General features: G+C 37.1%; 1 pseudogene; it reads left to right on the plus strand.

The window, feature by feature from the left end:
• Nucleotides 1-6,988: 6,988 nt before the first annotated feature.
• LOC122911781 lies at nt 6,989-7,922 on the plus strand (annotated as a pseudogene).
• Nucleotides 7,923-12,186: the final 4,264 nt, after the last annotated feature.

A 12,186-nucleotide genomic window follows, 5' to 3' on the forward strand; every position in this document is an offset into this window, starting at 1 on the left:
GGTTTCAAGAGTGACCATGCTGATTTTTCCAATACTGCTTTCTCCCATAAGTAATGTTTAAATGTTTTGAAAAATCTAACCAGATTAACCCATTATATATTAATTTGAGTAAAATATGCTTAGATATTGTGACTTATAGTCCATTGTGTGGAACAACAGAAATATTTTCTGGACTGCCACCCCTCTCCAAGCATTGTCCTATGATGCACACTTCTGAACCTAAAGACACCACCTTGAGATTAAACCCTAAACATAGGCCTTATTCATGCCAGAATTCTTCAGCTGATTAGGCAAGTATCTTCAGCTCCAGAAGATGCAAAGTATCATATCTGCCAGTTATCTCAAGATTATATTTCTTATGCCCTTAATTCCTTTTCTACTGTCACTGGTCTTTTCTATATATTCTTTTATATTTCTTTCTCTCTGTAACCCAAAGCAGCACATCTGGACATGCATATTTAAAATGAGAATTGCTACATCACTATGGAGACACTGTGTCCTGTCTGCAATCTTGTGGTATAAATGACAAGTGTTTAAACATGAAATATCTGAGAGTTCTCTAAGTGACCAGCACAACCTTGGAAGCTCAAAGCTGTAATTCAAATCAGAACTATCATTCACTAAAATAAATAGCTTACGAGGAAGAAAAGCACTATGAATAGCATGACAAAGAGATGATTTAGAAGGTACTGGTTCTTGCCCAGCATTTATAAGCATGTCCATTTCTTCCATCTCAGCATGGATCCAGGAGGCCAGAATAGTGCAAGGGGCTTGGGAATGCAATCACCTGGGCTCAGATTCTGGCTTTGCCTATAAAGTCAACTTCACTCAGAGTCTCTCAGAGTCTTAGTTTCCTTATCTGTGTTGATAGGAATAGTAATACCCCCACTTTCATTGTGGAGAGATTCAGTGGCTTCATAGAAGATAGGTCCTTGGAGCAGAATCTGAGGTGAAGAGTGAGCCCTCTGTAAGTGTGCCTAATAGCATGATCACCAGGAGCTCAGGGCCAGACTGTTGGCTCTCAATGCAGATGCTCAGATATTTATCATTCTTCATGACAACATGTCTTAAGTGCTTGCAGAAACCAATGTTACTATCTTTGCTTTACATAGGGAGATACTTAGTTTTAGGGATAAGAAATCATTCCCTATGGTTATTGAGGGAGTTCAGTAATCAACCTTAGCATGGATTCGTGGCTCATCATCCATCTAGTGAATTCCCGGGCAGCAGCACAGATTGTAGTCCAAGCATTCTATCAGGATAAATACAGCATTAACAGTCCAGAACACCTTTCTTCCGTTCCAAAAGAAACGTAAAAGCTGTTGGAAACTTCTTGCAGCAAAGCGTGGAAACTGCATTGTTATGCAGAGGGAAAATGTTCAGCAATGTGAGGTGCACCAATGGGTTGCTTCTTTTAAATTTAAATTCAATTAGCAAACATATAGTACCTCATTAATTTTTGATGAAGTCATTGACTCATTAGGCATATAACATGCAGTGCTGGCTTTATTTCTGAGTTCCTGGTTTGCAGTCAGACTTGGATGTTTGCGCTGGAGGTTCTCTCCATGCCTCAGACTTCAGAGGGATATGCTACTGGCTGCTTCCCTCAGACACAGACCAGGCTGTCCCTTCGCCTTCAGGTCACTTTCCAAATGGATATGGGTTGAACCCAATTGGTAGCACTCCCCTGGATAAACTCACATGTTCTTCCAGCAAGGAGGAAAATGTAACAGGGTATTTGAGTTAGGTAGGGAATGCAGACAAACATTGATGTACACAGCTGGTAAAAACTGTTAATCTGAGCTTTTAAGTTATGATATCTTGAAGAACCCTAAAAAGTTTAAGAACTGCATAAATTATGGTTTAACTCTCAGAAATGCATCATATGTTCTCTCTGTACTGCTACTGATGATACCTTTTAAACCATTGTTACATTTTTATTGTTTTATTGTCTAGTAACTTTTTCCCCCTAATTTTATTCTCCTTCCTGCATACTTCTTTACTTGTCATGTGTGACTATGGTGCAGGGAGCATTCATAGAGATGACCTGAGGCTGTTTTACACCTAATGACTTTCCTACTAGAACGTCTGAAGAGTGACATCCTTGGCTAATATTTCATTTACATGTGGTTGGAAGAGCTAGACGTTCATATTGCTAGATAAACAGAAAACCCACTCAGAATTCTCGTATCAGAATGTCCTGTTCAAAAGCAGCAATGAGATGCATTTATTTTTAGAAAAAGTCATACACTGGGTCAGAGATAGTGGGAAATGAAACTGGAGGTCAGTAGTCCCTATATCCATATCCTTCCCATCCTGCTATTTCAGATCCCGTTAGTCTCACTCAGCCACTGATGTCTTTAAAGTCATTTCATAACATTCCTTTTGGTAAAATTTTCCATATAGTTTTCATTGTAAAATGTTGTTTGGATTTCTAGTCCTAAAGAGCATGGCTTAAGATCAATCTTAGTTGGTTTTAGTCTTCCCTTTTTCCTTTCCATCCCTTAAAATCTCAGTTCCAGCAGCACACACAACCTCTACGAGTGATGGAACATGATGCCCAATTATTTTAAGACTTTGCATAATCTGTAAGACTGCTTTTTCCTCCTGGGACAACCTTGTCCAACTCAAGAACACTTCATAATCTTAAAAACTCAAATTTGTTTTCTGAGGCCTTTTTTTCATCTTCTTTCTCTCTTCTATTAGTCATTGTAGAATGGAATAAGATTTGTCATTTAGTTGCACTTAAAACTTACTATTGTGCTTATATTTTTTTAGTTTCCTTCTGTTTTGGATAGCCAAGAAGGTTCTTGATAGCAAAATTAATTCCTTTTTATTTTGTTTTTAGAGAGTGTGCATGATCAGGGGGAGGGGCAGAGGGAGAGGGAGAAACCCAAGCAGGCTCCACACTGGGTGTGGAACCTCATGTAGGGCTTCAGTCTCATGACCCTGAGATCATGACCTGAGCTGAAATCAAGTCTGAATGCTTAACTGACTGAGCTATCCAGGCATCCCAAAATTCATGCCCTTCTAATTTCATATGTCTGATACCCAGCAGAGGTCCTGGAACACTGTATGTATCCAGTAAATACTGATGGATACATTAATTGACAAAATGTCCAATGGGAAATAGTTAAGTTATAATTATATATCTATAATGTACCTTAAAACTTGTTGTTGAAAACATGAAAAAAATATGTCCTCTTTGTGTGTATGGCTGAATAGAGCAGTGTAGGACAATCACATATAATTTTACATACATATATATGTATATATAAATTATATATAAATACATTTGACAGTGATGAAAAAGTAAGGAAGACCTTAACCTAAATGTATTCTTTTATTTTATCCTTATATTCTCTATTTTAACCCTTTCTCTTTAGCTATTTCCAGAGTTTTATTTCTCTACATCTATTATCTGTTATTTTTATCACCTATTTTTCTATATATAAAGTATGTATTATGTATTCATTACATTTATTTTTTTATTTTTTTGCATTTTTTTGCAATTTATTTATTTTCAGAAAAACAGTATTCATTATTTTTTCACCACACCCAGTGCTCCATGCAAGCCGTGCCCTCTACAATACCCACCACCTGGTACCCCAACCTCCCACCCCCCCGCCACTTCAAACCCCTCAGACTGTTTTTCAGAGTCCATAGTCTCTCATGGTTCATCTCCCCTTCCAATTTACCCAAATTCCCTACTCCTCTCTAATGCCCCTTGTCCTCCATGCTATTTGTTATGCTCCACAAATAAGTGAAACCATATGATAATTGACTCTCTCTGCTTGACTTATTTCACTCAGCATAATCTCTTCCAATCCCGTCCATGTTGCTACAAAAGTTGGGTATTTCTTTTAATATAATATAATGTACATATGGCTATATATTAATGTGTTCAAGTAAAATATGTGCATGACTGTATATCATATATTTTTATAGATATTTTATTTTTATCATGGATTTCTTATATACTCTATTATTATAATATATTTTATATATTATATCATTAATTGTATATTGTATTTTTAATAAAATCCATGATAAAGATAAAAGATCAGTATTCGTGTTGGAAGATAAAAGACATATATAATGAAATAAGTGATAAAATCTTCATTTTTATTTTCATTTATTTATACACATACACACATATTATTTCACAGTCATTTTTGGGGGACTATGCTGCATTAAAGATCATCAAGATAAGTGAGATATAGCATTCAATATCCTTTAATTCTACAATGTACATAGAAATACCTACAGAGTGATGTGGAAATGAACTGTAAAAGGTGACTTTTCTATAAAGATTCCCAGAATCTTTGTTATTTGAACCAAGTCTTAAAGGTTGCAGAAAAATGTCTGAGCAAGTGCCATGAGTAAACACAATGAAAATCACAGCCAATGACAGAGCCTGATAATGGAAGACCATACTCTGAGTTTGGAGAACTGGAAGTATTTCCTTTTGTGGCTTGGATGGAGGCATCAAAACCTGGGAAGGTAGGTTTAGGCAAATATTGAGGGGCTTATAAGCTATAGAAAGGACTTACATTTAATATCCTGATTCACACACTGAATACACTGTTTATTTATGCATCTTCATGCTCAACTCTAGCCCAGGTATTGCAGACCTGCCATCTCCTACAGTCCTAACACTATCCCTATAAATGGTAACTATTTATCATCTCCATGTCACAGACAGACAAACCAAAGCTCAGCAGTATCTACTTATTTACTCCAGGTGCACAACCAAAAGTTGGAGGGCCAGGAATTAAACCTAAGCTTTTTCTGTTACCAAAGTCCTTGATTTTTCATAATGCTTTATAGAATTCCATCAGCATGGGGAGTGGCAATGATTGCATGTGTATTTAAACACAATAAATATGGCTTCAGTTGTGTTCCGGTGGAAGGATACTAGTTTTAAGTTCATTTCATGCCATAAAAGACAAAATTTTTAAAACTTGAACTGAGATGGCAAACTTGGTGGTATAAAGAAATATAATCAGTAAAAATTTAAAATCTCAATAGGATGTTGAAACATAACTTCAGAGTAAAGACTTAGGACCTTAATGAATTTAAAGAACTCCTTTCAACTGTATTTGCTTTTTTAAAATTAATTATTTATATTAACGTGTAATGTATTGTTTGTCCCAGGGGTACAGGTCTGTGAATCATCAGGCTTACACACTTCACAGCACTCACCGTATCGCATACTCTCCCTAATGTCCATAACCCAACTACCCTAGGTTGCGATTATTTGACTGGGAATAGTCCTTATGTTAATTGAGCTTCCCTAATTATGTTTTTATGCAATTTTTGTGGTTATATAAGATATATATGACTTATGTATTTTTACAGAGTCTAAATTGTGAGGCGTATCAAATGAGTAGCTGCTACCAATGCGTCACAGCTTAAGTGAGACTCTAGGTCCAAGTCTTTATACCAAGGAGAACATCAAAACAATGGTCATCAAACCAATTCTAGGACTCTGTAGAAATTATCAGTCTGATTCTTCCTGGCATCACCAAGTGAGTTGGGACTGAACAAATGCAGGCTGTTCTTAATTACTAGATCTCCCTTTTTCATCATATGTAAAACTTTAATAATTTTACTTCTTCCTATTCATTTGTCTTATATCCCATTAGTAGTTAAATCTTGATTGTCATTTAACTGTGCAGCATTTCTTGCATTCTATTTACATCACCTTTATTCTATTCTAAATTTGTAACATGGTGTTATTCACTGTTACATTGGCTGCCTACATAGTTTCTGGACTAGAGGGTCTTCTTTTTAAAAATATTCTATATTGTTTATTTTTTTCTCCCAAGTTTTTATTTAAATTCTGGCTAGTTGACATATAGTGTAACATTAGTTTCAGGTTTAGGATTTAGTAATTCAACACTTCCATACAACACTCAGTGCTCATCATGAAAGTTGCACTCCTTAATCCCCATCACCTATTTTACCCATCCCACTTCCCTCCATCTCTTTAGCTACCACCCCCAAATCTATATTGTGTAGCCATACTTATCTTGAAAAGAACAATTCAAATCAAACAAAAACCCTCCTAAAAAGAGCCTCTGCTATCCAAATAATGCTTACTGGTGTCATTGAAAAAGTGTGGGGTGCCTGCATAGCTCAGTGGGTTAAAGCATCTGCCTTTGGCTCAGGTCATGATCCCAGGGTCCTGGTTTGAGCCCCACATCAGGCTCTCTGCTCAGCAGGGAGCCTACTTCCCTTCCTCTCTCTGCCTACTTCTGATCTCTGTATGTCAAATAAAGTTTCAAAGAAAAGAAAAAGTGACTCAAATTTACCTTGTAAATATCATATTCTATTATATAGCATAGCCAGTGTATGCAATAATCACACCCTAAATTTAGTTCCTTTCTTTTTAATGACACTCTATAGTGTACTCTCCATTTCTATACTTATTTCTTAACATCGTGCAATTCTATCATTTTTGATTCCTCTCATTTTTAAGAAGAAGATGTAACCTAATCCTTGAACTTAATCTCAACCTTCCCTCTATAGATTCTTCTCCCTGCTCTGTACTCTCATACCACATTGCTGACCCTGGTGGTTTCTTGTTCATTCTGACATGTTTCATTATGTTCCTCCCTAATTTGTCCACCTATATGATAGATTCTGATAATGCAGTATGGTGTTTGCAATTCCCATATTTCCTACACAATTTCATTACCTTTATACTGAAAAAAAAGGTATTGAGAAAACAGTGGGGTAAACCTGATCTTTGATTTATTTTAACTTCTGTTTTGCCCTCAAGGTAGATGGAAAACCTATGATCAACACACCAGGTATGCCACTTCGTGGGATAATCAATGGCATCTCATTTGATATTCTCTTTACCTACATCCAAAGTCTTATTTTTCAATTTTAGATCTTAATTATGAAGGAATTTACATAAAATCATTGCTGTTTCTGTTTAATGTGACTTTATCACTCTGGAGTTAATAATCAAAGAGTAATGTGGTGGACTAATGATAGCACACTCCCTGGGTTCATTTTGGTAGGCTTCTCTGACCGGCCTCAGTTAGAGCTGGTTCTCTTTGGGATAATTTTTTTTTTCTTTACCTGATGACACTCCTAGGCAATACCACTATCATCCTAGTATCCCTCTTGAACTCTAAACTGCAGACTCCCATGTATTTTTTCTCTCCCATCTCTCCTTCCTCGACCTCTGTTTCACCAGCAGCATTATTCCTCAGCTTCTAGTCAACCTGGGTGGTTCAGATAAATCCATCACTTATGGTGGCTGTGTGGTTCAGCTCTATGTCTCTCTTGCCCTGGGATCCACAGAGTGTGTCCTCCTGGCTGTGATGTCCTATGATCACTACATTGCCATCTGCCATCCTCTACATTATGCCTTTGCCATGCGCCCTGGACTCTGTCACATCCTGGCATCTGTGGCATGGCTCAGTGGGGTGGCCACCACCCTCATACAGTCCACTCTCACCCTGCAGCTGCCTTTCTGTTGGCATCGCCAAGTGGATCATTTTTTCTGTGAGGTCCCTGTGCTCATCAAGTTGGCTTGTGTGGACACCACTTTCAACCAGGCAGAGCTCTTCGTGGCTAGTGTTTTATTCCTGGTGGTGCCTTTGTCACTCATCCTGATCTCCTATTGGCGCATTGCCCTAGCAGTTCTGAAGATCAAGTCAGCCATCGGACGGCACAAAGCATTTGGGACCTGCTCCTCCCACCTGATGGTTGTCATAATCTTCTATGGAACCATCATCTTCATGTATCTGCAGCCAGCCAAGAGTAGATCAAAGGACCAGGGAAAGTTTGTTTCCCTCTTTTACACTGTGGTGACCCCCATACTTAACCCCCTCATCTACACCCTGAGAAACAAGGAAGTGAAGGCAGCACTGAAAAAAATTCTTGGGAGAACTTTGACTTAGTGAAACGTGATTATCAAGAAATTTTTTAGGAGGCAGTTATTACGACTGATTAATTTAATGGATGATGACTCAGTAAATTATTTGGTTATGTCCATAAACCTATAATGGGTTTCATTAGAAAAAAATTAATAGTACTTGAATTTCTGAGTTGGACAAACCTGAGTTTGAATGCTCATTTCATGACATAATAGCTGTGTGACTTGAACAATTTGCATAAAATTTATACCATCTATGAACTGGAAAGTGTAATATTGAACAACCCAAATTAAAATTAGATCACTATCCCAAAGCATCTGACTTTAAATAAGGTTTATTCATAAAGTATGTTGTATTTAATAGACACAACTGTGTGCTATATCGGTATTATTATGTCTTATTTTGCAGAGATCAAGATATTTTAACTATTTGCTCAAAATAGAAAGAAGAAATGTTAAACTTCAGTGGTATTGCTCTTTCAACCAAGTGTGGATTATTGGACCCTGAAGTTGGGGTCAAGTCTCCATCACACACTGAGCTCATTTCTATTGCAGCATTTTCCCTCCTGTTTGACAAGTTTCTGATTTTTTGTATTTCTCTCCTTAGTAAGTTTTTGAGAATGGCAACTACATTTTGACTTAATCATGATTTAAAGTAGAATATATTTACAGGTGACTCCTGGATTTGTATTTTCTATCTATATTCTCATGTTCAGCTATGTGCTTTACTTCTCCACCTAAGTGTATTAAAACAACTTCAAAATGAGCACATGATAACTAAGTCAAAACCTTCTCTGCTTTTGGCCCTTTCTCACTATTCTCAATATCATGAAATGAAGCATGCACCATCCTAAATCCTGCCCTTTCTTTCACCAACTGTATGTAACCTATACACAATTCTGTAGATTTTACCTTTTAATTATCTCCCTAGTTTACCCACTTCTTTCCATTTTAATTCCCTGCTACCTGCATACTGCTGAGATGGCTTCTTTACTAGATGGGGAGAGATTTATTTAATTACTCACATCTTCCATTATACCCTCTATCTTACATTACTAGGTGCACACAATTTTAAATGCACTGTGGAATACATGCTTGTCCTATCTGCTTTAAAAAATGCAATTGTTTGTCCAACAATTTTTGAGACATTGAGAAAACAGATGTGAAGGAAACAGTATATGCTAGTGGTTCAATTCAGTTAATTGGTAGATTTTCACTATCTGATAGTATCTATTAACAAAATAAGTCATTAATGGGGGGAAAAGTCACTTTCAGCAAGTTGGTTGCAAAAAACCAAATCTATCTCAAGCTATAAGCTTAATGGCTATGTGATTTTATTTTACTTGGATATTTGTTACTAAATTGATGTGGTTGCAAATCAACTTTATCTAAACAGTGGCACATCAACTTGAAAAAGGAAGAAATAGTTTATATTGTTTTTTGCTAAGTTACAAATAAGTTAATATGTGTATAAGAAAGAAAAGGATCCATGGGTGAATTTTAAAGGACTGACAGCTTATAACAGAAATCAAATAGTCTTCAAATGGTGCAATACACTTTAGATAACCGAGAGGCCATTTTATTTAACATTATTAGAAGAGCCAGAGGATATATAGAATACAAAGATATGGTTGGAAATAGAATGTTTTTCTTTGTGCTCAGGAGTGCACTAACATCTCTGAACTCCACGTAAACTGGGGCTTAATGATCTAGAAAAACATATGGGAAATGAAAAGATTTCTTAGGCAGAGTTTGGGAATTGTTGATAAGCATGATCAGAGACTTAGATAATGAAGGAAAAATGGGGACTCTCCTATTTTGAGTAACAATAGAGCAACAGTTCTTTTTTACTTCTATAGGGCAATTAAGTGTTTGAGTATAGATGCAATAAGTAAGAATAGAATTATTAACTTTTCTGCTCAAAATTGTAAAGGGACAGTTTACTAGAGTGAGAATAGCACAGTGCAATAATGTCTGGCATTTTGTGTCCCATTGGAGCTCACTCCATAGGCACCATGATATTGTGAGCTGGTTACTCAAGGGACTTATTCTTGAGGTAATTTCTCTGAATTCTGTGATTACTGAAACAGCATTTTTCTACTGCCTCTTGCATTACAATGGGATAATCAGGATGACTTTAATTGGTAATGTTTTGGAAAGTGTCAAGGTAAGATCCTGATGTCTTAGTGAAGGCTTACATGATAGGGAAAAATTATGATCGCAGGGCTCTTGTGCATTCACCATGTCCCAGCATCCTCTCCTAAAGACATTTTAACGAGCTACACATTTTCCATAGAGGAAAGATGGTAAATCTCTAACCCTTCTGGGGACATGATTAGGTCACATCAACAGGACTTTATTTTTCCTCTTTCCTAGCTTAAGCCATTTCCTCATCGCAGAGGTAAGTCACTGGGTTTCTAAATTCCAAGTTCTTTTTCTTAGAAGTGGAGTCACTGAGGTTAGCTCACTTTCTTCTGACATGTTCTCTGGCAAGTCCTGACATCTAGTCTAGAAACCATTTAATTTTTTACCTTATTTGGCATGAACATTTCCATGTTGTACCACATAAGGCATGGATCAGGATTAACCACTTTTGGAGCTGTTGCAGAGAGATTCAGGGATGAGAGAGGTAGCTTTCGAGCCATTGTTTTACTTTGCAAGCATAACTGAGGGTCAGACTTCACCTGTGGTCCTAACTCTCAGCCATAGCTTCAACATTTTTGCATACCTTTCCAGACAGTGGTAAGAGCTAGGTATCATCTTTGAGGGCATACTACTCTCTCGTTTATGGGGCAGTCAGTGACTGGAGTCTACAACAACCCAGACTCCTCTTTTCTTAGAATCTTACATGTGGTTCCCAGCTAGTTTTTTTCTGGGATCTTAACCTGGGGACACCTTTTTATTTCCTCTCAAGACACAGGCAGCTGAAGATACTGCAGACGAGAAAGTAACTCCCGAGGCCAGAATGAATATTCTTGGCCTGAAATAGGTATATTTGCATTTATGGTTAGATTCTATGTTTTATGGCACTTAGATCAAACTGAAATTAAAGCAACTCAGAATCATGAAGTCTGAATTTCAGACTAGTCTTTTCATGTTGCCTTTGATTATTCACAACCAAACAGGAAATATCTCATAAAATTCTTTTTATTTTGTTCTCTCTTTTTTATACCCAATATTCCTTCTGCTCAAAGGCAGCAAAGACTGGGTTTAAATTGTTCACTCCTGATTCTTCTATATTCTTCAAACTGAAAAAAATAGTCATTCTCACTCAAATATTTTTGCATTTAATAAACATTTGTGAAACATCTTACGAGGATATGGTGACAATCTCATTGAATTAAAAGGGAATTGATTGAGGATATACATTATTTGCTCAACAAATTCATCTTAATTCTGACTACAAATAAATTATTGAAAAAATTGGCTCTGAAAGGAGATCAATATATGGCATGTATGTCCACTTACCTCCCTCTTTGCTGCTTTGTCTACTTGCAGCCACAGTCTCCTGGACTGCTCTCGGGCTATCTTTGATTCTATAGACAATGAAGATGCTTGTATTTTACATCAGCATGCTCCCTCCTTTCATGGCACATGTCATAATTATCTTGTTTTGAGAGAATATTTGAATTCAATTTTTTAAAAGAGTTTTTAATTAATAAATTATTTTAGAGAGAGTGGGGGAGGGGTAGAGGAAGAGAAGCAGACTGACTGCCCGCTGAGTGGGGAGCATGATGCTAGGGCAATCCCATGACCCCAAGAATACTGCCTGAGGCCAAACCAAGAGCTGGTTGCTTAACCAGCAGAGCCACCCAGGTGCCTCTAAACTCATTTTTTTTAAATTGAGAGGGAGAGAGATCCCAAGTAGGTAGAGAGACAGGCAGAGAGAGAGAGGGGAAGCAGGCTGCTGCTGAGCAGATAGCCCGATGTGGGACTCAATCCCAGAACCCTGAGATCATGACCTGAGCTGAAGGCAGAGGCTTAACCCACTGAGCCACCCAGGCACCCTGAACTCAATTTTTTAAAAAATTGCTTTTGAGTGCAACTTTTCTTGTATTAAAAAGTACATCTAGTTAGCTGACAATATTTGTGTCCTTTGGCCTAGATTTATTCTATTTGCATGAGAAAGTTGCTTTTAGTATGTTTAAAGTAAGTTCTTGTTTTGTGTTTTGTAGTTAGGTCTAGAAAAGGAATAAAAGGGGTGGGGGTGGGGTCTTCTAGAACAGAGTAGCAGGTTAAATAGTTCATAGCAACATTTAGAATACATGGACTCATCATTACAATAGCAT

Source organism: Neovison vison, chromosome 1 (assembly GCF_020171115.1).
Source record: "Neovison vison isolate M4711 chromosome 1, ASM_NN_V1, whole genome shotgun sequence".
NCBI classification, from domain to species: Eukaryota; Metazoa; Chordata; class Mammalia; order Carnivora; family Mustelidae; genus Neogale; species Neogale vison.